Below are 26,854 nucleotides of genomic sequence, written 5' to 3'. Positions count from 1 at the left end.
TTGTTAGGTTTTCACAAAGGACCATTTCATTCCTTAGAATTTTAAATTAAATTTGTTGGGGTGACACTCGTTAATAAAATTATATAGGTTTCAGGTGTACAATTCTATAATATATTATTAATACACTGCATTGTGTTTACCACCCAAAGTGAAATATCCTTTTGTCACCTCATAGATGACTCCTTCATTTCATTTTTTATACATTAATATATGTGACATATTAAGAAATGAGCTAACTCAGTGGAATACTAATGAAAGTTTTCTTTCAAGTAGTGGTTGATGAAGTAATATTGATTTGATTATTACTTTTGGATATCAGTTTTTCTTTTAATAAGAAATGAAAAAGACCAGAAAAATGCCCATTTATATTTCTCATTATTTTTTATTTGGTCAGAATTGTTTCTTCCCTGTGGAGATCAGAATCAAGACTATAATAGATTCTCCATATCTAAAAAGAGAATTATAGGCTATATGATATGTTTAAATCATACAGTTATTATAAGTACTCTTATAGTATACAAAGTATTATTTTTGTAAGTAGTGATATTTTCTTCCAGCTAATTCCTCCACTTAAATAACAAAATTTATATTCTCTTCTTTTCACCTTATTATTAAATGGAATACTATATATATTTCAGCTAAGACCAGTTTCAAATGTGCTGTGATAATAATTGTTTCATGGTAACCTATTATCATAAACCATTATGGCAGCGTATGCTCCAAGAATGAAATTAGCTTTTAGTGCTTCTTCTCTTATTTATCAAGTCAGTTATGAATTATCCACTACATTTAAGAGGAACTCAATGTTGTGCATAATACAAAACAATTTCTAATCAAAAGATTACTTAATTTGACTTCGAAGTTCAGATACTTCAACGAATATGCCTATGTATGATTTTCTAAGAATTCATAGTATTATAGCATAATGCAACTAAACTGTAGGCGAATGGATTAGAAATTAGATAGCTGTCTAGTTTCTCTGGCTTGATTCCCCCCTTTTCCTTTCCCTACATCTTTCTCTATATCACTCAGTGAACCATACAGCCTGGTATATCTAATGCAGTCTTGGTTTATGCCTGATGTCCTGTTTCAATTATTAACTGTACCCTATTTTACTCCCAGAAGTGCAGTTTGGATGACAAATTATATGGTTAACATGATTATTAATGACTTTCCTGTTTATATGTCTGTCATAGAGTACTTAACTATAAGATGTACATTCTTCATCCTTACCATTGCATGTTTTTAACCTTTTAAAAAAAAAATTAAAATATCAGCTACAGTGAACAAACAATAGGAGTTATATGTCCCTTTAATATCAAGTATAAGAGAGAGACAAAGATATAGCTTGGAACTCCAGAATATTGAAGTGGATGTGGAACATCAAAGATCTCATGGTTTGGAATGGAAACCGAGTTCACCTGCGATGCCAAGAGAATAATGGTTGAAATTCACCTGGAAGCTATACTTAGCTATGGAGTATCTAGAAAGTGCTTTTGCAGTGTGATCCTGAAATCCTTTTCAGCCAATTATACAATTCCCATTCTATTTATTCTTCTGTAAGGTTTCTCAGCAGCTTACTATAAATTTTATTAAAGGAACTATAGGGATGTCTATAAAATTAAAATTTGTATTAAAAGAACTATAGGGATGTCTACATCTATTTGCCCATGTAAGCTACAATTGTATCAGTTAGAAATGATGCCTTGATTTGGAGGTTCTAGAACAGTTGGTGCTACCACTGACTCTTCCTAATTAGGCACACATGTGTTATTTGGTTCAGTTATCTCTGAGTGTCTCATTTACTCAGAAAACCCAAACAATGGGTAGAGATAAGGAATGGTGAGTGGGTGTTATCTAAACACACAAGCTAAAGAAAGGATGCCATAGTATTGTCCTAGTTAATAGGGAAGAAAAATGGAGAAGGTATTGTCCTTTGTGGCTAAAACTCTTATCAGTATATTCCCAAGGGTTTTCCCAGATAGTTTGGAGGTTTCTGGGTTTGGAATTTACCTAGCTTCAAATAAAAAAAAAAACATAAAAAGAGCTACTATTATTAAGTTCTTGAACCGCCTTGTATCAGTTAATTGTATGGCATAATAAAGCACTCTAAAACATAGTGGTTTAAATCAGTAAACATTTTATGTAGTACATTATTGTGAAGGTTGGCAATTTGGGCAGCTGGATGATTTTTCTGATTTTAGCCTGATGTCTTCATTCCACTAGTCTGCTGTGGTTCAGCCTAGGAAGCTTTACTTCTGGGAGTTGGCTGGTTGTTGTTCAGGGAAAATTGATTCTTCTTCATGGTCTTTTATTTTCTAACCAGTGGCCCGTAACACGAATTCATGCACATTGAAAGGAAATTAATTAGAGAAAGATTCATGTGGTAATTATGTTACTGCAAAAAATTACATGTCAAAATAGTATATATAATATAGTATAAAATTAAAATACAAAACATATTAAATCACTATTTGCCCTTTCTCTATAATAGAAGTTTCAGAGATACAAGAAAATTAGTAAAATGTATATGAAAGTAATATATAAATTTATTAATAAATAACCAATAACAACATGATATAAAAACAACAAAGGCATGATATAAAAACAAAAAAATGATATAAAACATTGATAAAAACAATGATTGATAAATTAATAAACAACAACAAAGACATGATATAAAAACAATAAAAACATGATATAAAAACAACAAAAACATGGTCAACGCTTTCCTTCAGCTTCAGGTACATTGTGCTAACATTTGTCTTCAGATACATTGAAACTTTATATGTCAGTGAAAACTTTATATGTTTTGTGCATGCATAAGTTGATATTTATTTTTAAATTGCCAATGCGCATCATATCAGATGGTCTGTCACTTAGCCTTTGATATATCTGCCAGAGGCCCGGTGCACAAAATTTGTGCACTGGGGGGGGGGGGGGGTCTCTCAGCCTGGCCTGCACCCTCTCGCAGTCCAGAAGTCTGAGGGGAGTGGGCTAAGCTGGCAGTTGGACATCCATCTTGCAGTCTGAGACCCCTTGCTCCTTAGCACCCACCTGCTTGCTGCTCCTTACTGCTTGGCTTGCTGCTCCTTAGTGCTGCCATGAAGACAGGAGAGGTTCCCGCCACTATCGCTGCACTTGTCAGCCATTAGTCTGGCTTCTGACTGAGCAGCCCTCCCGCTATGGGAGCGAATTGAGCATCTGCCCCCTGATTGTCAGTGCACATCATAGTGACCAGCCATTCTGGTTGTTCTGTCGCTTAGGCTTTTATTATATCTACACTAATAAATGAGTAAAATGCAAATTGACCGTACCTTCCCAACGTCCACCACCCAATCAGGAGTGAGTATGCAAATTAACCCAACAAAGATGGTGGGTTAATTTGCATGTGCAGGTGCCAAGTGGCTAGGTGGGGTAGGGCATTTGCATCATCACCATGGTGATGACACAGGCATTCCTCACTGCCCCAGCTGCTCTGGGCCTCTGGGCAGTGTGAGAAGGTGGAAAGGTGCTCTGGCCAGAGTGAAGGTGATTCCAGCAGCCAGGGGAAGGAAGGCCCATTCTTGCATGAATCTTCATGCAGTGGGCCTCTAATATATAATAAGAGAAGTGGGGAGAGTTATGTTTCCTTAGGCTTATTTGAGAGAGAGAGATATGCTTCCCTAGGCTTATTTTTCTTGGTGGAAGCCACATTCTGTTGGTGAAGTCAAGTCCCAAGCTCAGCTCAAGTTCAAGGATGGGGAAATCATACCTACCTATTGGAAGGAGCAAGGGTGGGGAAATCATACCCACTTATTTAATGGAAGGAGCTAAACATACTTTGCAAAAGGTGTGGATAAAGACAAGAGAGAGAGAGGGAAAGAGAGAGAGAGAGAGAGAGAGAGAGAGAGAGAGAGAGAGAGAGAGAGAGAGAGAGTTAGGACCATTTTTGCAACCATTCTACCTCTCACAACAATAATGGGGGATGTGACATCAGAAAATATCCTTACCGTAGATCCTTAGCCCCGTATTTCTCCTTGGGCAAGAAAAAGACAGATTATAGAGGCTAAAGCATTGTCCAGTAAGAACACTGTTTCCTACCTTTCAAACTTTATCTTCCCCTGGAATCAGATTATAGAAAGTTCAATGTGTGTGTGTGTATGTAAGAGAGAGAGAGGAAGGGAGGGAGGGAGAGGGGAGAGAGAAAGAGAGAGACAGAGGAGGAAGGGAGGGAGGGAGAGAAAGAGAGAGAGAGAGAGAGAGAGAGAGAGAGAGAGAGAGAGAGAGAGAGAATGCGAGCGCTGAGGAGATTCTTAAGAGTTAAAGGCATATAATATTGCAATATGCGATTCATAGTCAGAAGCAAAAATGTGAGAGAAGAGGGGTTGTTGGAAAAATGAGAATGTGTCTTACACCTTCATCTTGTTCGGTTTTCTTACTTGATAGCAAGATAAACTCAGGTTAACAGATTACATAAAACTCAATAGCAAATTAGCTAAGTTTTTAGAGACAATGATGTTCTTAGTTTCATTTAGGACTAGAGTCATAGAATCAATGTTTTAGAGCTATAAAGAATTTTAAAATTACATTGATACTTGCTAAGGTCATACTGTTGGCCAAATCAAGAGTAAAACTTATGTGGAAAAATAAGTCAACATAAATAACAGCATCTGATAAATACTGTTAGGAATGCTGCAATGACCTCGTTCGTAGTCACTCCAAGACATTATATTCTCTTTGAAAAACAAGTCAATCAACTAATTCTATAATTATTTACTTGAAATTTTGCTAAATATTACAAGAATAAATAAAGGTCATTTTACGTCAAAGTGCCCAGATTTGGTGTAAAGTTTAGGAAAAAATTTTGAAAGGTTCTTTCAGGATGTGATATCTGAGGTATGCACTGAAGAATAAGCCAACAAAGGATATGGGTTGAGAAAATGGTGTCAGAGAAGATGCAAAGGTGGGAAGAAAAATGGCTTCTAACTCCTTGGGGTTAGTTAGAAAGTATTAGTTCAAATACTTTCCTGCAATTTCCATAATTTATTTATTTATTAAGGGGTTCAGAAGAGGGACTCTTTTATCTTATTTAAATACTCATACACTTCTCCCCTTTAAATTAATGAACATACTGTATACACCATGTTGTTCCTTTCCTTTTCCACTTGGCACACATTTGAAGATTAAGAAATTATCCCATATCAGCACTCTTTTTAACACAGTTTATTAGGTTTAAGAGTATGCACCATAATTAACTAGACATTATCTTGGTTCTTAGAAATGTAGTTTTCAATCTTGTTTTATTACAAACAATATAGAAGTAAACATCCTAATACAAGTTCTTGTCCACATGTGAAATTATGTTGCTAGAAAAATGTCCTAGAAGTGAAATTGCTGAGTTTAAAAAATACCTCTAATATTCATTTAGAAAGAACTTCTAAAATTACAGTTCAAAGAGTATGTATCCACTGAGCCAAACCCAGCTAGGGCAAATGATGTGGTTTTTTAAACCTGTGTGTCCACTTTCCACCCTCCACCCAAGTAAAATTGGGCAAAGTGATCAAGCCTTCTTATGTTCTAATCTTTGCAATAGGGATAATAGTGTCTTAGGGTTTTAGGGAAGATTAAATAAATTAATACATATGAAGCTCAATTAGTGGTATGATTGTCAAATAATACGATCTCCAGCCAGATTGGTGTGGCTTAGTGATTGAGCATTGACCAAGAGGTCATACTTCTATTCCTTGTCAGGGCACGTGCCTCCGTTGAGTGCTTGATCCCTAGTGGTGGGCACTGCAAGCATCAGCCAGTCAATAATTTTCTCTCATCATTGATGTTTCTATCTCTTTCTCCCTCTTCCTTTCTCTCTGTGAAATCAATAATAATAATAATAATAATAATAAATAATAATAATAATAATAACAAATCTCTCCATACATTGTTAGTATTATTCAAGTAATAATGATTATAAAACACAATTTCAATCCCAGGAGCATTTAGATAAGAGAGACCTCAAATTGTCTCAAAGTTATAAAAATGCCAGCTATCACTCTTCCCCATGTCATCTTTTTTTCCACTAATAAAAACGGAATATTAATGAGAGTGATGTTGTATTATTTATTGGGCATAACTTTGAATCTACTCACTTGATCAAACAAATAAGTCATTCACAAACTCCCAGACTTTATCCATTAATTATTAGTATCATATTCATTATGATGCCATTCCCATCTGATAATTAAACATCACTGCATTGCAATTCTGAGTTTTAAATCTAAATTTAAAGGTAAACTTAAAGCTAAAAACAAGACACCTTGTCGGCTGTAGTTCACAGTATGTGAAGCATATTATTGCTTTAGGTCATCAGTACAAATTAGCCAGAGGTTCTTTAGGAATAGAAAAGTACATGTGCTTAGACTCTAGATTCAGAATAAAATAGAGCACAGTGATCATAATAATCTAAGAAAGTGAGAAAAGTATGCACACAAGTCCTTTGGTTGATACATATGGGCCTAGCCAGTGGCCATGGACAATGGGGGTGGGCGGGGCATATCTAGGGAGGGGTTTGGGATGGGAATGGGAGAATAAGGACAATTATGTGAGACCATAATCAATTTTAAAAAATCAATAAAATATATTTAAAAAAAAGAAAGTGAGAAAAGTAAATATAGTCTAGATTTCTCAAACTTCAGTCTAGCCCCCCTTCCAATCTCTTCTCCTCTTTGCCATCAAATTGATATGGTATGATATGAGTAGAATCTTGTAACTAATATGTTTGAAGTACTTCAAAGAGTCCCTGCTAGAGTAAGAATGAAATGAAAACTTCTTATAGCATTTAAGGTCCTTCTATTTTTTTTTAACACAGTCTTTCTTTAAATCCTATGCTTTAGCCCTACTTCTAAGTGAACCATAGCCTTGTTGTTCCTCGGTTGTTATTCATGTCACTGACTTATTCTAGAACTCCCTCCTTCACAGAATCTGCTATCACCCTTCCTTTATCTGAAAAAAGAACTAGCATTCCCATTTTTCAGAACACAATTTTTATGCCACTCTCCTTAACTCTCTAAACTGTCCATCCTCTGTAGTTCCAGAGCTAATTTCATTTATTGTCTATTACCTATTTATCTTGTCATTCTCCCTGAGAATTTTTGTGTTCCTGGAGGCAAGAGCTCTTTTCTTAATCTTTTTCCCCCCAACTCATTGTCTATATTAGGGGTGTCGAACTCAATCAGAGAAGGGGCCAAAATCTAAAATCCAGCCTAAATCGCAGGCCAAATGGTTTACTGAACAGTCATAGACTGTCATTGTGATGGAAACGCAGCGGAGTGCAGTGATGACAGCGCGGTGCGGGACATATTGCAAGGCCTGGCGGGATGGATTTGGCCCGCGGGCCTTGTGTTTGACACATGTGGTCTATATAGTATACCCCAAGTACGTATATGATGATTAAATAAATGTATTAGTTAAAATTAAAAGTGTTGGTTATTAATGAAGCCTATTTAAAGCTGTAACGTTTATTCACACGTGACTAAGAAATATGCAGATTGAGATAATCTCTCAATTTCTTTTAGAACTTTAATTAGAGGATGATTAACCTCTTGAATTATGGTTCTTAAAATAAATAAAAACAATAAAGTATTTGACAAAGTCTGCTCAAGCTATGCAATGTAATAGAAGAAGAAATGGAATAAAGTCAGTCTACTTTTCCTCTAGGTGACAATCCTATTTTATATAAAATAAAAACTTGAATTATTGTGTTCTCTAGAGCTTCCACAGACATTAAACATTAAGCGTAAAATATTCTAGAGATATGTAACATTTAGTTTAATTATTTTATTTTAAAAACTAAGTTTTTATAGGATAAAGGAACACATTATCAATCCTAGTTTATATAAGATAAAAACTTGAATAATTGTGTTCTCTAGAGCTTCCATAGACATTAAACATTAAGCTTAAGATATTCTAGAGATATATAAAATTTATTCAAATTAGTTTATTTTTAAAACTAAGTTTTTATAAGAAGGAACACATTATCAATAGGCAGTAAATTGTTGGTAGTCTTTTATTTATCCTGTTTTTAATTCTTAGATTAAACCTGTGGATAAGGGATTTTTCTAAATATGACAAAAAATAGTGTAGAAAATCTTTCTTGGACAAGTTAATCAGTCATGCAAGCAATATTAATATATTTGTGACATAGAAAATACATTTGTATTGTAGGTCATGCCTTGAAAGCTGTTAACAATAAAATTTAGAGATAATATGGAGAAAATCTGGTGTAATGTTTGCAAATGTATTTCCTATCAGAGCATTTTAAAGTTTCAGACACAAACCTGAGAAAAACGAGATGATTTTATTTTTACTAAAAAGTAGACCTTACCCCGGCTGGCATGGCTCAGTGGTTGAGCATGGATTTATGAACTAGGAGATTATGGTTCTATTCCAGGTCTGGCCACATGCTGGGATTGCAGACTCACTCCCCAATCAATGATTCTCATCATTGATGTTTGTATCTCTCCATCCCTCCTTTCTTTCTTCTTCTCTGAAATCGATAAAAATATATATATAAAAAAGTAAACTTTATATTTTTAAAGGTAACATATCATTTTAAGAAACAGGCTAGTACTAATAAAACAAAACAAAACAAAACAGAAATGGAGTTATCATAGCATCTTATTATTTGATGGTATTTGATTGGCAAAACCCTAATGGTTTAAGTCTTTTGGCTGCCCCCCCCCCCTTTTTTTTAGGTTCAGCAATGTATTTTTTTTTTTTTAATTATTGGGGTGACATTGGTCAACAGAATCACATAGGACTCTTCTTTGGGCAAAATAGTCTTAATTCTTAAAACTTTTTATTTTAAGTCTTGATTATATTTCTTAATTTGGATCTTTCCTAGTTATTCTGAATTTTAACTTCTATATCATGGTTTTATTCTGTTATTTTCCATAGAATACCTTGTTAGTAAATTTTCACTATGATCTGTGACTCACATTGTCTCCTGAATTCCTGCAGAGGAGTTCTAGTATTTTTCTAATATGTTATAAAAATGAACCAAATAAGTCTAACATGTTGTCACTGTTTGCTCCCACTTACTGAATACCTGCTATGTTCCATGCACTGTAGCACTTTGCAAAATAATGGCCAATATACTTTTATAACCAATTTTAAGTTTAAATATTGTACATTTTTACTTTTGAATTATAAAATCTACTCTCACTTTTAGTCTTTTAAATATAGAACTTTGAATGCACTATAGCAAATGGATCAAAAGTAATTAGGGCAAAGATATCAAATAAAGTCAAGTAAGTGGGACTTTCTCATTCTTTTCATTTTACTGTATAAAACTGGTTGGGCCCTATCAATGATCTGTCTGCATCTGTTTGGAATCAAGTACACAATGATTCATGCATGAGACCTGTGAATAGAATTATTCAAGGCCAGCATAAACTTCATATTCGTTCCTAGTTACAGGTTCCCTCTCTTGGTTTATTAACAAATAAAATCCAATTAAATCCTATTTTCATTGGCTAGCGGCATTGTTCCTATGCTTAGATTTATAAAACTTTTCCCCACATCTTACCTTCCTATCTCCTTTCCTCAGGGCCTCTGCCTCTAAACATTAGACCCCACTTACTATCAGCCTAGATTTGGTTTGTCATTTATTAAAATAAATATATGAATTTCGTTGTGTTCTTCATGATTTGTGAATTTTTTTCTTAAAAAATAAAATTACATTGGAAATGTACATTATACCTTTCCTATCAAGTTAGGCACATTTATGAGAAGCATGCCTATTTGAACACAAAGCCCCAATTCAGCAACTGCCAAATAATGAGTATTATTATATTCATTTTTTAGCACAGTCTCCAGTGTTTGGAATGCCATCCTTCTGAACTTAATCCTTTAATGGGAAAACAAACATCAAAAGTAGTATGAGAAAATTACCCAATATATGTGACTTTTTTTTCAGTAGTTTCAATCTCAGTCTGGTTAATAGCAGATGAAGTATTGATATTTCAATTTGACAACTTTTAAATTCCGTCTTCTCTTTTACCCCCAGGTCATTTTCTAAATATAAATTTAGAGATTTCTCCATAAGAGTAATAGGGTAACTGTGGAATAATTAAATTTTCCACAGCAATGTGTAATAGTCAAAAGGCTGAAGTTCTAAATCAGTGTTTTATAGGAAGGATAGGCGGAAATAAAAATAATAATTAAAAAAAAAAAAAGCAATCCTACCTACCTACAAAAAAACCAAGAAACTACTGAACAAAGCCATGTAAACATAAGATCATATTTTACTTTACTCTTTTGTTGGTTATTTACTTTGCCTTCTGGGAGTATTACACAATCTATTAGCTTTTTCTCTTTAGATGTTTGCAGGATACAAAATGTACTCCTAACTTAAAAAAAAAAAAAAAGTAACATTGATTCTCCCAATAGAACCAGTGTGTACTTGTTAACCACATAATTGCAATGTTAAATATAGTTGCTTCACAAATTATAAAATAAAATAACAAAGCAGTTAAGAAAACAGGCCCCATGCAAACAGTCCATACACTCACTAACTTTATTATTTAATGATTAAACAGAAAGCATTTAATAATGTGTGTTGGTTTACTATTGTTGAGTCAGTAACAGTAATCAGGATCAATGTGGAGTTAATAACAGTGACCAGGAACTTTCCTACTAGGAAGGTATAACTGCCAGTGATCAATGTCAGAGTGATATAGAAGACAAGAGAGGGAAGATGCCCTATGTTTCAGTTCCACCTTTGTCAGCAGCTGAGGGATTTTGGTTAGTGACTTCATGTTTCTGTTCGGTTTTTTTTGCTTGCTCAATGACGAGGTTAGGCTAGTGAGCTCTCATGTGATTATGAGTAATGTGTGATTTTTATTCCATTGCCAAATAAAAATGACCTTTACAATGTCTCTTTTTTGGATAATTTGTTCTTTTTTTTTAATTTTGTTGATTAATTCTCACCCAAAGCTGTTTTTCCATTGATCTTTAGAGAGAGTGGGAGGGAGAGAGGAAGAGAGAGAGAAACATTTTTGTGACAATTGTTTTCATTAGGGCTGGGGATCTTGACTGAGCTTTCAACGAAGGTATATGCCCTTAACCAGAATCCAACCTGGGACCCTTCAGTCCATAGGCTGAGGCTCTATGCATTGAGTCAAATGGGCTAGAGCTATGTTTTTCTTTTGTCCTCATCAGTATGCTAGATTTAGAGATAGCCATGTAACATTTTTCAGATTAAGATTCCCACTCACTGTAGACCATAAATAAAATAATTGAGCCATAGAAAAATTTTTAAAAAAAATAACACAATAGAGGCAAGCATTCACACTTCTCCCCTATTCAACACAGAACAAAATTAAATGTAATTCTGTACTCATGAGAGAACAGAATTACATTTAATTTTAGTCTTCATATTCTAAATAAAGGTATAGAGAAATTTAATTTGGTTCAGAGATTAAACTTTATAGAACACAGTTCCTGTAATGAGGGATTAAGTTCTACAGAAGGAAGGGGAAAAGGGTGAATTAATAGCTGTGATAAGAACACTCATCCAAGACTTCCTGTCATCATAGAAAGTTAGCCCACAATGATAATAACAAAACAGGATTGAACTCCTAAAAGAAAAAGCTAGTTCCTTGATTTTAATTTGCTATTTTTTGGGAAGGCTCAGAGACCACTGTCTCTGATAATACAATACATTATAGCTACTTGTCTATCTAGGATGCTTTACATGTATTCCTTACTCCAGGCAGAGAAATTCTGATGTTGCTTTCACCTTGGCGATCAGTATGGAAGAATAATAAATTGATAATTTTTTTTACCTATAAAGTTATAGGCTTAATTTTTTATCTGTCCAATTTTCCCAGTACCATTTAATGAATAGATTATCTTTACCAGATTATATGTTTTTTCCTCCTTTGTCAAATATCAATTGGTCATAGAGGCATGGGTATATGGGCTCTCTATTCTGTTCCATTGATCAATATAGCTGTTGTTTTTGTTGATTTTATGATAGTACCATGCTCTTTTGATTACTATGGTCTTGTTGTATAGTTTAATAATCAGGTAGTATGATTCCTCCAACCTTATTTTTTCCCTTCAAGATTACTGTGGTTATTCAAGTTTTGTGGTTTCATACAAATTTTTGCAATGTTTGTGTAGTTCTGTAAAATATGCCATGGTATCTTGAGAGGAATTGCATTGAGTTTATAGATTGCTAATTCTTCCTATCCATGAATATGTTATATGCTTTCTCTTATTTGTGTCTTCTTCAATTTTCTCTCTCTAAAACCAATAAACATATCCTTGGGTGAGGATTTAAAAACAATGGACTAAGGACATAAATAGTTACTTTTACAAAGAGGACAAACAAATGGCCAAAATATATTTGAAAATATTCTCAACATCACTAATCATCAGAGAAATGCAAATTAAAACAACAATGAGATATCACCTCACACCTGGCAGAATGACTGTCATCAACAATTCAACAAACAAGTGTTGGTGAGAATGTGGAGAAAAAGGAACCCTCATGTACCATTGGTAGGGATGCAGTTTGGTGAAGCTATTGTGGAAAGCAGTATGGAGTTACCTCAAAAAACTAAAATTGGAACTCCCTTATGTTACAGCAATTCTACTTCTGGGAATCTGAAGAAACCTGAAACAATAATTTGAAGGAATAGATACGCCCTTATGTTTACTGCAGCATTATTTACAATAGCCAAGATTTGGATTGTCCATCAGTCAATGAGTGGATAAAACAACCATGGTACATTTATACAATAGAATACTACCTGGCCATAAAAAGGAAGATATTTTTACCCTTTGCAACAACATGGATGGACCTGAAGAACATTATGCTAAGTGAAATAATCCAGTCAGAGAAAGATAAGTAGTACCATGTGATTTCATTCATATGTGGAATCTCATGAACAAAATAAACTAACAAGAAAAATAGAGTCAGACTCATAGATAAGAGAATAGGAAGACAGCTCTAGTGGGAGTGGGAGTGTTAAGAAGATGGAGGATTGAGAAAGAAAGAAAGAACTCATGGACACAAACAACAATATGGTGATTGCAAGAGTGAGGGTATTGCAAAGGGTATATGGGGAATTAGAAAAGGGTATATGGGGAATAAATGGTGATGAAAAAACAATAAAATTAAATTTAAAAAGACTCAGACAGCAGCAATGGTGGTAACAAGAGGAAAAGGGAAGTAAAAGAACATAGAAGAGGGATTGGGGGGTATAAATGGTGATGGAAAGAGACTTTACTTGGGGTAGTGAACATACAATACAATGTACAAATGACATAGATAAAACCTATGTCATTTTGTTAAGCAACGTCACGGCAATAAAATATAATTTATATTTTAAATATGATTTAATACAGCCAACTCATAAAGAGAAATGTTTCCAGTATCAGAAGTCACTGATATACAAAAATAAATGAATGTATAAAATATAATAGTGATAAGAAAAAACTGTAATTAAAGATTCTTCCTGATTCTAATTGTATATGATTTTTGAGTATTGGGATTGTTGACTCTCAACCTTAGCTTAATATTTTATTACTAGAGGCCCAGTGAGTGGATTTGTGCACCTGTGAGGTCCCTCAGCCTGGCCTGTGAGTATCAGGCTAAAACCAGCAGTCCAACATCCCCCAAGGGGTCCTGAAGTACAAGAGGACACAATTATGCATAATTGTGCATACATAAATATTTTTTCTTGAAAAAGATACAAAAACTTTTAATAATGGCTATTGCTAAAAGGGCAGACTGGGAATATGAGATAAAAGGGAAGCCTTTTTCCTTAATCCTCACCCAAGGACATTCTTTCATTGATTTTTAGAGAGTGTGGAAGAGAGAGGGAAAAACAGAGAGAAATATGGATGTGAGAGAAACACATCAATTGGTTGCCTCCTGTATGAGCCCTGACCAGGTTCCAGGCTGGGGAGGAGCCTGCAACCAAGGTATGTACCCTTGACTAGAATCAAACCCAGAACCCTTCAGTCTGCAGGCCAATGCTCTATCTACTGAGCCAAACCAGCTACAGCAAGGAAAACATTTTTTTAGCTATATACTCTTTTGTGCAATTTGAATATAAATAAACTACTAATTCAAAGATTATTGTAATAATGATGCTACTACCAAAACTATAGAAGAAATACACCTCTCACGTAGTTAATTTACTCATTTTGAATTGAGAAATTAGGACATTTAATTAAATGCAATGCTAGCCATGATTATGGAATTTTAGAATACCGTTTATACTCATTTTTGTGTTTCTTGTTTCTTTTCCCTTCCTTATTTTCTGATATATTACAGTAAGCCTAAAAACATACTGAAATTAAAATGATCCTTCATTTTTATTGGCATTTTAAATAATACTAGTCCACATTTAAGTTTAAATCATACTCTTTGCAAATGTACAATTATAATCCTATGTGATGACTGATAAAAGCTCAAACATATAGTTAACAAATTCTTGCCTGTGATGACAAGTGAGAATGAGAAAAACATACAATGAATGGAATTTTAATTCTGTGTCAGTAATGATTTTCTGATACCAAAGGTTGTTGAACCATGTTTAATTAAATGGATTATTTTATAAGCTATTGGCTTTGTAGTCCTAGAGAAGTATTTCTCAAAGTTTGTTGTTGTTGTTGTTGTTTTGTTAATTCTTACCCAAGGAGGATATTTTTCCCATTGATTTTTAGAAAGAGTGGAAGAGAGGAGGGAAGGAAAGAGAAATAGAAAGAGAGAGAGAAACATCAATGTGAGAGAGAGACATGGATTGGTTGCCTCCCACCAGGGATCAACCTGCAACCCAGGTATGTGCCCTTGACTGGGAATGGAACCTGGGACCCTCTGGTGCATGGGCCAACTCTCTAACCACCCAGGACGTCCCAAATTCTTGAGAACCCAATCATTTAGGGGCCAGTGTTTCCCAAAGTGTGGTACGTGTACCCCCAGGGGTACGGGAAGAGTTTGGTGGGAGTACGCATTGCACCCGAGTTTGGTGGGGATATGCACTGCACTGTGCTTAGCTGCGCCTAATTCTATGTTCTTATGAGTACGAGGGATACTCAGCGTTATGAAAATTATAGAAGGGGTACACATATGCCAAAAGTTTGGGAAACACTGAATTTTAGGCCATGATCAAATTCATTTGTGAAATGGTGTATGTTTATACTCATTCTTAAAATTCACAATACAAATAAATGCCACTAATTCTTAACATCAAGAAATTTGTTCAATATTTTTTTAAGTTGGTGCCTGACTTGAGACATTGGAGAAACAGTATTTCGGAAGCATTACTTGGTGGCTAAGTTCATGTGTGGAGCTTTCACACCTTTTTGCTGGTTCAGCCCACCAAGAGGCCGGAAGGCAGGAGTTATGCTGATTAGAATCTGTGAAGGAATGCATGAAAGGTGTTTGTAAAATATATGAAGAACATCTGAAGAGAATGAATCCCAACAGCCCTCTATCATTTATGATACCAGTCGTTTGATTTTATTGGTGATCTGACTTACCTCAGCTGCCTCCTTAAAAAGCTGATACCCAGACATACTAGCCTTAAAACAAAGACTGAGTTAAGGAGATCTTCTATGTGGTGGTCCATTGGCAGACAGAGAAACAGTTGTGTTGAAAGCAGTAGGGGCGTAGGAGGGGAACATGGACAGGGCTGTGTAGGGGAAGTTTTGTATGATAGTGATCCTGATTCCATTTGGTACACTCTAGCCAGGATAGAGTGTATTAGATGAAATGTGAGGATCTTAACTCAATCTGAAATCTCCATCAGCCCCTTTTACTTTTTTTTTTTTTTTTTACTTAAATATTTTTTGTGATGACTTGGAGGAAGTTTTTCTTTGTCAGTTAATACTGGTCCCCATCCTTTAAAAACTCTTTATATCTGCTTTATAACATTCATTGTACTAATCCTCCTTAAAGTTGGGTGAGGTGGTGATGGCTCAGTTTAGTTATGTCCTAAGATAAAGTATTAGTGAAAAACAAATAAATGTTCTTTAGTTATTAAAAAAAAAAAGCACAGCTTAGTCTATTTTACAAATAAAATACATTACATAAATATATTTCACAATTGAAATATATTGTTTAGATGTAGCATTTTTTTTGTTTTCTGGTATAATCTAGAACTATATTTCTGCATTATAAATAAAAATATGGCAAGAGAAGAACAAAAGAAACCTGTTCATTTCTTAATAGCTGCATGTAAGATTTCTTCATTATTTGGAATTTATATCCAATTTTAAATTTTAAGCTTTCTTAAATATGGGTACTTTTAAATTTGTGGAAGTTGCCAATAATAATTGTATTATTGTTACATTTTGCTTGATGTATTGAATACTTAGCACATGATAAGTGTAATCTAGAGACCTCAGGGATTTCAAGGATATAACCTTATTATGCAGAATATAGAAATATTATATTGCCAACCTATTTTTATAAGTCATAGAAAATTTGGAAACATACATATTGATAAGTAAAACTTTTTATTCTAATTTAATGATTGCTTAGAGAAATGGAAAATATTAAATCATATGTCTTCATTGGAGGAATTTAGCAGGGCTAAATATTATGGGATACAGTTAACCCTCCTAGAAATATTTGCAACATCAAAGTTGATTCCTTGTGCATATAGATTTATTCAAAACATATTTATAACTTGCCTGATTCAAAGAAATACCACTGGGCCTCATTCTCCTTATAGCTACTCTCTCTGGCATTTTCCTGAAAGATCACTCATGAAATGATTATTTTAAATACCAACAGTGCAGGTAATGGTGTCTTACTTTTAGATTGTATTCTGCCATTGAGAAATCTAAATTGTTCTAATCCCTTTTTTTGTACCTGACATTCAGTTCACAGCTAATTCAAAAGCTAATTCAAGAGCTAATTCAAAAGAGATTAGACTTCAGAGCATATGTATACATGATTTTACTTTTTAAAATATATTTTTATTTATTTAAGAGATGAAGGGAGAGGGAGGTAGAAATATCAATGATGAGAGAGAATCATCAATCAACTGCCCCTTGCATGCCCCACACTGGGGATCTGGCCTGAAAACCAAGCATGTGTTCTGACCAGGAATCAAACTGTGAACTCCTGGTTCATAGGTCGACACTCAGCCACTGAGCCACATTGACCAGGCTGTGTACATGTTTTTATTTTATTTTATTTTATTTTATTTTATTTTATTTTATTTTATTTTATTTTATTTTAATTTTTTTACCCCAAACCCAACCAACTGAAAGAAAACTATATTCAAAAATTAACACAGAGAGTAAACAATTGATTTTTTTTTTTCATTTAAAAATATAATGAACCCCTGCCTTTAGGTAATGAACAATTCCAGAGTACTATCATTGTCAATTAATAAAGCCAGGCCAAACATAAGTAAAAGTGCTTTCAATTTATGAACTGTGTTAAATAGTATGTAGAAGGCATTGTGAATCTCTTTCAATTGCCATCGTAATCCAGGATGCACAGGAACAAACAAAAGGCGTAGTGCATTTTCATAATATAGTTCAAGTCCATTTTCTCAAGAGTGCCACACCAGTAGTCAGAATACCGTGGCATTTTCAATAAGTGTGGTAAGAGCATGTAAAACACCTAAAACTGAAAGCCTTAGGAGTAATTCTTGGATAACTGAGTCTACAAAGGAAGTACAGGATACTTAGGGGCCCTCAGCTGACTGCGTAGTTTCCTTTTCACTTCTCCATGGGGGCTCACAACACATGACTCCCTACCTCCCTGCTTTGGATGTATGAGGGAAGGGCAAGCATGCACATTTGAGGTGCCTCTAGTTTCTTTTCTTTGGGGTGAGGAGCGTTAACAGGACAAATTTATTTTATTCTTATTGAATTTATTGGGGTGACATTGGTTGATAACATTATATATTAAAACTTAATGGAAATTTTTTAGATGCCTTACCTTTAAAATAGAGCAGAGGACAATTATTTCACTACTACTGACAATATTTAAAAGACTATTGAAGATCCTAGATAATACTAAGAGGAAACTTTTTTTTAATTAAAGATATTAATCTTGAAAGAGAAAATAACTATAGACTTTTTTTTTTTTTTTTTTTTTTACTACCTGTAAGTTTCTTTAGTATTTACTTTTCGTTTTAAGTTCTCTACTTTGTGGTGCAACTTGTCATTTTATACTTTTAAAAAAAATATGCATTTCTCCTAGGTTTTAAGATTTATTAGTATATAGCTGATCCAAAAACTTTTTTTATTAAAAATTTTATATCTGTAATTATTTCCCTTTTTTATTTTGTATTTTGTGTCGAATACCTTTTACTCTCACAGGTCATAGCAGACATTTTGTATCTTAAAATATTTTTTAAAAACTTTTTTCTCTGTTTCTGTTTGTTACGCTTTTATCCTTTCTGTGTTATATTCTTTTGAGTTATTTATTACTCCACTTTTAATTTCTTGTCCTGAATTTATTTTTAAACTGTATTTGTCTTGAATATATAGAGAAGTTCTTTTACATTGTACTAAAAGAACCAATGATCATGATATTGGTCCTTTGGAATTAATGGAGGCATTTTTTTAGCCCGTTACCTGCTCTGTTTTCATATAATAATGTCTATTTGAAAATAATATGTTTTCTCTGTTAAAAATTATATAGAGCAAGTGTACAGTTCCATAATTCATCATCTGTGTATTGTATTGTGTTCACCACCCTGTGTCACGACTCCAGTTTCTTCTTCCAAACACATAGCCTCGGACGGGAAGCCACCACGCTCACTCACAGATGCCTAGGCTTTTCCAGCCCCTGCTCCGTCATTAAAATACATACTCCTATTTGTAACACCTTAAACAATAAAAAATAATAAAACATTAACACATGTTTAATGAAGGATTTGAAGAAATTGGTAACTTTCGCTAAGGGCTTGAAGACTTATGATGGCCTAACCCTCAGATGCATTTAGTAAAGATAGAATTGATTGATTAAAAAAAAAAAATAAAACAAAACAAAAAAACAACCCTAGAAATGTTTCTGCTTCTTAGCTGCCTTTTATACTAGGCCTTAAGGATTTCCTTTGATTCCTTCAACCTCAGCTAACTTTGTAAAACAGACCTTTGTTCCAGATTATTTTTAGTTATCACTGTTTTTAAGAAAATGTGAGTCATGAAACATGTTCCACAAAGTACTCCTGAAAAATGATTTTCCATATTTCAGAGTTCTGTTGAGTACACTTAGAATTACAGTCTTATGGTTTTATAGAACTTAGGCATTTATTGTGATGAGCATTTATTTAATCTAGGATGTGATTTTTTTTTTTCATTTTAAGATTAACTACAGCCATACAAACCAATAACTGTTTTGGAAAAATATTTAATAATTCAATAGCTTACAGAGATTGCATTTGCTTTTTATGAGTCTATCGTAGTGGCCTCTATAAGGTTTTGCTCTATGTAGTTCTTTTCTTTGATGTAGAGAGTAAAATTCTTATATTTGGTGAAACAAATTAGTGTAGATACTAGCAACCATGGCTCATATAGAGTTTTTCATAACATTATAATTAGAAGCATAGCATGTATCTCATGCCACAATTATTACACTGAAAGCTTATCACAAGTTAACAATCAGCATGTATCATTTATATTATATCAGATGGTCTTCCTACCAATTTATTGACAAAGGATTTGTGCTATTAAAATTTTTAAATGGTTGCTTTGTATCCTTTCATATTTCTCCATTGAAAATATATTTAGTGGCCACAGCGGAGTATGCTTTTACATTTTAGCTTGAACAGTGTTCAATGGAACATTTTCAAGATGATGTTTAATACATTGTTACCCTAATCCTATATAGTATAATAGATACATAGAACTTCTTGTCCTGAGAGAATATACAGAAATATAGCAATCCAAGACCACAATTAGCTCTCACTACATACTTTTTCTTACTAGATTGTTCTCTACGTATGTTGCTGTGATATATTTGTTCTACCTAATTTCAAGTGACATTTCCATGTTACCTTTCTATATTAGATTTTTCCCTCTAAAAATATAATTTACACTTATTAAGGTTAAAAGCAATTACCAATATGAGGCCCATGATTCTGGCACCTGTATTTTATAGAATATGTTATTGCAGTTACAGGAGTCTACAATATCTAGCTTAAGCAAAAAAATAAATCTCTATAACCAAAGGGATAATACAGCTATTTAGGGCTTGGGGAATAATTAGAAACAAGGGCATAAATACTGTCAGTTCTTTCTATCTCCATTTCTTTTTATGTGCCTTCTTCTCTCTTTCTGGAGACTATTCTATTTTGATTGCTATGCCATATGGCAATCTATAGATCCTGGACTTGGTCTTTTTCCATTTAATAAACTACCCAGCATGGTTTCCCTTGCTTTGATTCCAAATGTGCACAGAAAGTATTCTGATTGGCTTAGCTTGGATGAGGTACTGACTTTGGATCAATCAGCTATAAATGGAGGAGGGGAAGTTAGCATATTTCTGTGCAGTTTCACAAAAAACTGGGCATGTGATCACAGCTAGAACTGTGCAGGCAAAATAATACTATAGCACCTTTTAAAATTTAACTTTGACTATTATTTATTAGACATCCATTATAAGTCAGCCATTGTAAGTAGCTGTTGTGGTGAGTAAATATGAGTAAGATACAGTATCTGCATTCAAAGGTGTCAGAGGATTCAGCACTGGAGTACAGTGCAGAGAATGGAGTTTGTCATGATCATAAGGAGAGAAATAGGAGGTTAAGAATTTAAGAGGGTTGATCCTCTTGAGAATTTTTGTGATACGTGTGTGAGCCAACAGGAGAGAGTGCCAAAGGGGCAGAACCAATCTTGGAAGCAAATGGGAACTGACTGAGCAAAGTGTTAAAGTTGGAGGAAGAGCAAGAGCCAAGAAATGACAGAAGGGCACTTGTTGGGTTTCCTTCTCTAAGATGAAACCAAATGATGGATAAAGGCATTAGTAACAGTTGAGTTTTCAAGTATAATTGTAGTGGACTTAAATCTAGTTTGGGGCACTTTTTAGCAATAACTTCTATGTAGGAGTTTAAATACAGTGGAACCATAGCTTCCCCACTGCCTGGTCCTGGATTTCTTTGTGTTTTTACCCATGTTTTTGATGCTCATGGTGTGGGCATTATTGGCATGGTTAACCCCACAGATGGCATTCAGGAGAAGAGATTGTTCCCTTACGTTTTCACTTTTTCCCCCAAAGATGGCCTCTGGATTCATGTCTTAGCATTTTCATAGTTCTTTTGTAAATGTTAGCATGTGAAATAGTAACTTCTGTATAAAGGACATGTATATCATTAGGTGGCATTAAAGTGTTTAACTTTGTTTTCTTTTGGTTTTCAGACAACATTCAACTCATGCTGACAGGTTACCTCTTGCAGATACATTGAATTAATTTTCAAAGTAACTTTTTTTTTGTGTGTGTGAGGCTATATTAAATGGTATTCTAGAGTTCAAATGTATTATTTTGTCCAATTTCCTATTTTTTTTAAATGAAAGTTTATAATTCAAACCAAAGTGCAATGAAAGTGTGTCTCCTAAAATTGCACTTTGTGAAATGATGATGGTCATTAGTCTGTCCCTTGAGGTTTGTAAATTTTCCTCTTGGCATTTGTTCCCTTAGTTAACTGGCAATAAATGTCTAGAGTTTACCAATACAAATCCTATTATCTTCTCATATTTTAAGTGTTATTTTTTGTTTTGCTTTTTGCCTCTTTTACAGCATGTATTTTTTTTTTTTAATTTTTAAAATCTTTGCTATTGAAAGTATTACAGATATCCCCCTTTTCCCCCCATTGGCCCCTTATAGCCTGCACATACACCCTGCCCAGGCTTTCACCATGCTATTCTCTGTGTCCATGGATTATGTATATATGCATACAACTTCTTTGGTTGATCTCTTCCCATTCATCCACACCCCCCCATACTCCCTCTGAGACTCCCCAGTCTGTTTCATGCTTCTGTCTCTGGATCTATTTTGTACATCTGTTTATTTTGTTCATTAGATTCCATATATGAGTAAGATCATGCGATACTTGTCAATTTGGTGTTTCTATTTTATTGGGATATATTTCTAGAAGTGGGATCACTGGGTCGAATGGCAGTTCCATATTTAATTTTTTGAGGAAACTCCATACTGTTCACAGTGGCTGCACCAGTCTGCATTTTCACCAGCAGTGTACTAGAGTTCCCTTTTCTTCACATTCTTGCCAGAACTTACCATTTATTGTTGTGTTGATGGTAGCCATTCTGACAGGTTTAAGGTGATACCTCATTGTATTTTTAATTTGCATCTCTCTGATGTTCAGTGACTTTGAGCATGTTTTCATATGTCTCTTGGCCATCTTTATGTCCACTTTGGAGAAGTGTCTATTTACTAGTAGGTCCTTTGCCCATTTTTTATTTTTTTATTTTTTATTTTATTTTATTTTATTTTATTTATTATTATTTTTTAATAAGTTTTTATTGTTCATGTTATTACAAATGTTCCTTTTTTCCCCCCCACCATTGCTCTCCTCCACCAGGTTCCCACCCCACCCTCTGCCCTTTCCCCACTCCCCATTGTCCTCATCCATAGGTGCACAGTTTATGTTCAGTCTCTTCCCACGCCCCCCTCTCTCCTTTTCCCCAAGAATCATCAGTTCACTCCCCTTCTATACCTCTGATTCTATTATATTCAACAGTTACTATTGTTCATCAGATTTTTTTTAATTTCCTTGGTTTTTAGATTCACTTGTTGATAGTTACATATTTGTTGTTCATAATTTTTATCTTTGTTTACTTTCTCTTCTGAAAGAACCCCCTTCAGCAATTCATATAATTCTGGTTTGGTGTTGATGAACTCCTTTAGCTTTTTTTTATTAGTGAAGCTCTTTATCTGACCTTCGATTCTGAGTGATAGCTTTGCTGGATAGATTATCTTTGGCTGTAGTTTCTTACTATTCATCACCTTGAATATTTCTTGCCATTCCCTTCTGGCCTGCATGGTTTCTGTTGAGAAGTCAGCTGACAATCGTATAGGTGCTCCTTTATAGGTAACTACCTTCTTTGCTCTTGCTTCTTTTAATATTCTCTTTGTCTTTTGCTCTTGGAATTTTAAGTATGATGTGTCTTGGTGTGGTCTTTTTTGGATTCCTTTTGTTTGGAGTCCTGGACTTGTAAGTCTAATTCTTTCACCAGGTGGGAGAAGTTTTCTGTCACTATTTCCTTCAGTATGTTTTCGATATCTTGCTCTCTCTCATCTTCTGGGACCCCCATAATTCTGATGTTGGTTTGCTTGAAGTTGTCCCAGAGGTTTCTTACATTATCTTCAATTTTCTGGATTCTCTTGCCTTCTAGCTTCTGTGGAGGAGTGTCTTCTGTCTCTTTATGTTCCAAATCTTTGACTTGATTCTTGCGATCTTCCCTTCTGTTTTTAGTACTCTGTAAAATATTTTTTATTTCAGACAATGTATTCTTTATTTCTTGTTGATCCCTTATCATTTCTTGATGACTCCTTATTCATTCTAGTTGATCTCTTTTCATATCCTCATAGGTCTTATCCATCTTTTCTAGGAAATTCTTGAAAAACCTTATAAGCGTAGATTTGAACTCTATATCCAGACACTTTTTGTCCTCCATTTCTTTCGTTTGTGATCTATTTTGTTGTCACATTTCGCAGTTACAGTGGGACGGGGTTTCAGGGTGGAGCCTGCAGCTTTGACTTCCGTCAGCCCCGCCCTATGCGGGTCCTTCAGTGCTCGCTGCCAGCGCCTCTGAGAGAAAGGTGCCCTCGATTTTCGCCTGCTGCCAAACAGTCTATGCTCTCCCACAATGGGCCCGGTATTGGGGTTCAGTTCAGTTGGAAGTGGAGTTGGAGGTGGCGTTCAGAGCAGTCTGGAGCCCCAGTCTCCTTCCCGTCAGGGTAATTCCACAGCACAGCCGACTGTCCCTTCTCTGCACGCAGTGTGCGCGCCGCTGCCAGGACCTCCTTTCGCCGCTTCCCCGGGGTTCTGCCTTACAGCCCGGCTCCCTATGGCTGAGCCTGAGTCCCCGGGGTCTGGCCTAGAACTGGGGTTCAGAGCAGTTGGGGGCCCAACACAGTCAGAGTTTTATCTCCTTTCCGCTAGGGAATGCCTGCCAGGCACTCTGCCTCCCTCTCCTCTCTGGCTCTGTCCTCTCCGCGCGCTGTGTCTCTGTACCTTGGGCTTTTCCAGCTCCTCCGCACCTCCTTCTGGTTTTCTCCTTGCTTCTCGCTGTAGAATTTCCAGTCAGTCAACCTTCCTATAGTTCTGGGCAATGTCCGTTTTATATTTTAGTTGTTTTTTATTGAAATTGTTGTGTTTGGCTGCGGCTAGGTGTTCCCCTGGGCGCAGCCATCTTGAATCCTCCCTTTGCCCATTTTTTAATTGGATTGTTTATCTTACTTTTGTTAAGTTGTATGAGTTCCTTATATATTTTGGATATTAATGATTTATGCCATTTATAGATAACTAGAAGCCCAGTGCATGAAATTCATCTCTCAGCCCAGCCTGTACCCTCTCCAATCTGGGACATCCCTCTCACAATCCAGGACTGCTGGCTCCCAACTGCCTACCATCCTGATTGCCCCTAACCCCCTTCAGGCCTGATCACCCACATTTGCCCTCCCTTGAAGATCTGGTCCCTCTCAACTGCCCTCCCCTGTTGGCCATCTTTTGGTGTTCACATGGGGGCAGCCATCTTTGGGCAGCCATCTTGTGTGTGTTGGAGTGATGGTAAATCTGCATATTACTCTTTTATTAGGATGACAGGTAATAATCCCTTTTTAAGACCAATTTTTTTTCTGATATAATCCACTCCCTAGACTGCAGGGGTCTTCAAACTTCTCTCATTATGAGAATCACCTGGTGGAGGTGTTAAAACACAGATTCCTGATAGCACTTCTTATAGTTGGGATCCGGGAATCTGTGTTTTAACAACCCCACCAGGTGATTCTTATAATGAGAGAAGTTTGAAGACCCCTGCCCTAGAGCAACAACAAAAAAACAAAAAAATTAGCTCCCCATCCACAAATTAAAAACTAGTCATGTGAAGATTGCCATAGTGTTTGTGTGTGTGTGTGTGTGTGTGTGTGTGTGTGTGTACTTTTGACATGGCCCAATTCATGTGTGCGTGTGTTTTTAATATTATTTATCTTTATTGTGGAAATTATTACAGACATTCCCTTTCTGCCCTATTGATTCCTTCCACCCAGCTCCCATTTTCCCAGGCCTTTGCTACACTATTGTCTGTGTCCATGGATTAAGTATATATGCATGTAATTCTTTGTTTAGCTTGTCTCAACCACCCAACCACCCACACCCACCTTCCCGCTGAAATTCATTCGTCTGGTCTATGCTTCTATGTTTCTGGATCTAAAATAGAGCCACATATTTTTTAAAAATAATATTTTGATTTTTAAATACAATTTACTCTGGATTTGAATAAGAATCCACCCATTTTAATGAAGCTTTTTTTTTCACTTTTAAAATTAATTTAATTTTTTCCCCATCACCATTTATCTCTATGACCTCTTCTACCTCTATCAACTCCTTTACCCCCTGCAATCACAAGCTTAACTTCTGTTCTATAAATTAAATTATTTGAAAACACTAAACATACCTAAAAATGATGGTTTGGGATAGTTTTTAAGTCTGCTTTTTTAAAGAAAAAGCTTTATTATTTTTTTAATCATTCATTCATTCAACAAATATGGTCCTACAGAGCTTCATTTCAGAGGAATAGTGGTTCTCAAACTTTGACCTGGAATCAGAATCAGGTAGAGCGCCTGCTAAAACATCGGTTGTTGAGCCCAACCCCTAGTTTCAGATTGACTCAGCTTAGAATTTATATTTCTAACAAGCTCCCACATGTTGCTGATGCTGCTGGTTCTGGGGTTAGAGAACAGCTGTGCTGGTGGAAGGCGATGCTGTCTACCACCCAGATCTCCAATTAGCCCCCCTCTGTGGACCCAAACCCACTGCCAAGACCCCCTTTGTGGTTATTACCAGTAGTAAAAATGCTTTCTCTAAATGCACTCTGGTGTGCATAGTGTATAGTGCACAATTGTATAGTTGCTTAACAAATTATCAAGGAATTTATGAGGTCAAATAATCATTTTCAAAGACAAAGCTGCCTTGTTTATCCCAGGAAAAATGTATCATCAGCATTATGGTTTGATTTTCAATTTAATCATCACTTTCTTTTAACATAAAGCTTTTTCTTCTGATCTTTTGGTAACCCTCCAGTTTTCCATAGTCTTTTAAAAGTGATGGCCAGTGGTCATTTATTGCAATAATTAAGATGGATAGCAGCATGCCAGCTGGAATGACTACACTTGTGTTTGCTGTATAAATTATTTCCCTAGCATGAAGGCCTCTTTTATGGCTTATGCTTTGCCATATCCTTTGCATCTTAAGCCATTAATGTTTAGGAGAGATATTTATAAATAAGCTGGTAATATTTACCAATTTTTAATCACCATCAATTCATGTATGCATTTCTAGCCCTGGAGTTTGCCTTTCACTTCGTTCCTGCTGCCAAGAACAGTATAAAGGCCTTCTAGTCCTCATGAGTCTCTCTCTCTCTCTCTCTCTCTCTCTCTCTCTCTCTCTCTCTCTCTCTCTTTTCACTACCTTTAAACTTCCTTTATTATGTTCTCATTCTAAACTCTTTTCCTTGTGAATCTTAAGTGGCTCTGGACAGTTCACCAAAGTACATAGAACCACAGCCTCAAATGTAAATTTCTTACAGGACATATTTGAAATACCCTTAAAGCACAGCAATAGACTTACTTTTTTTTTTTTAATGCTACTTG

At 35.2% G+C, this 26,854-nt stretch overlaps 1 protein-coding gene and 1 long non-coding RNA gene across 3 annotated transcripts in view; both read left to right on the top strand.

Moving 5' to 3' along the window:
• Positions 1-26,854, top strand: part of ALCAM (activated leukocyte cell adhesion molecule) — a 196,547-nt gene that overhangs the window by 4,681 nt on the left and 165,012 nt on the right. The gene's annotated exons all lie outside the window — the stretch shown is intronic.
• On the top strand, positions 1,039-21,102 carry LOC123652646. Its single transcript, XR_006742093.1, has 3 exons — positions 1,039-1,048; positions 4,346-4,352; positions 20,711-21,102. It is a non-coding gene; the product is annotated as an uncharacterized LOC123652646 (long non-coding RNA).

The sequence above is a fragment of the Pipistrellus kuhlii genome, unplaced genomic scaffold (assembly GCF_014108245.1).
Source record: "Pipistrellus kuhlii isolate mPipKuh1 unplaced genomic scaffold, mPipKuh1.p scaffold_m20_p_2, whole genome shotgun sequence".
NCBI classification, from domain to species: Eukaryota; Metazoa; Chordata; class Mammalia; order Chiroptera; family Vespertilionidae; genus Pipistrellus; species Pipistrellus kuhlii.
This window is presented reverse-complemented; position numbering and strand designations above follow the sequence as displayed.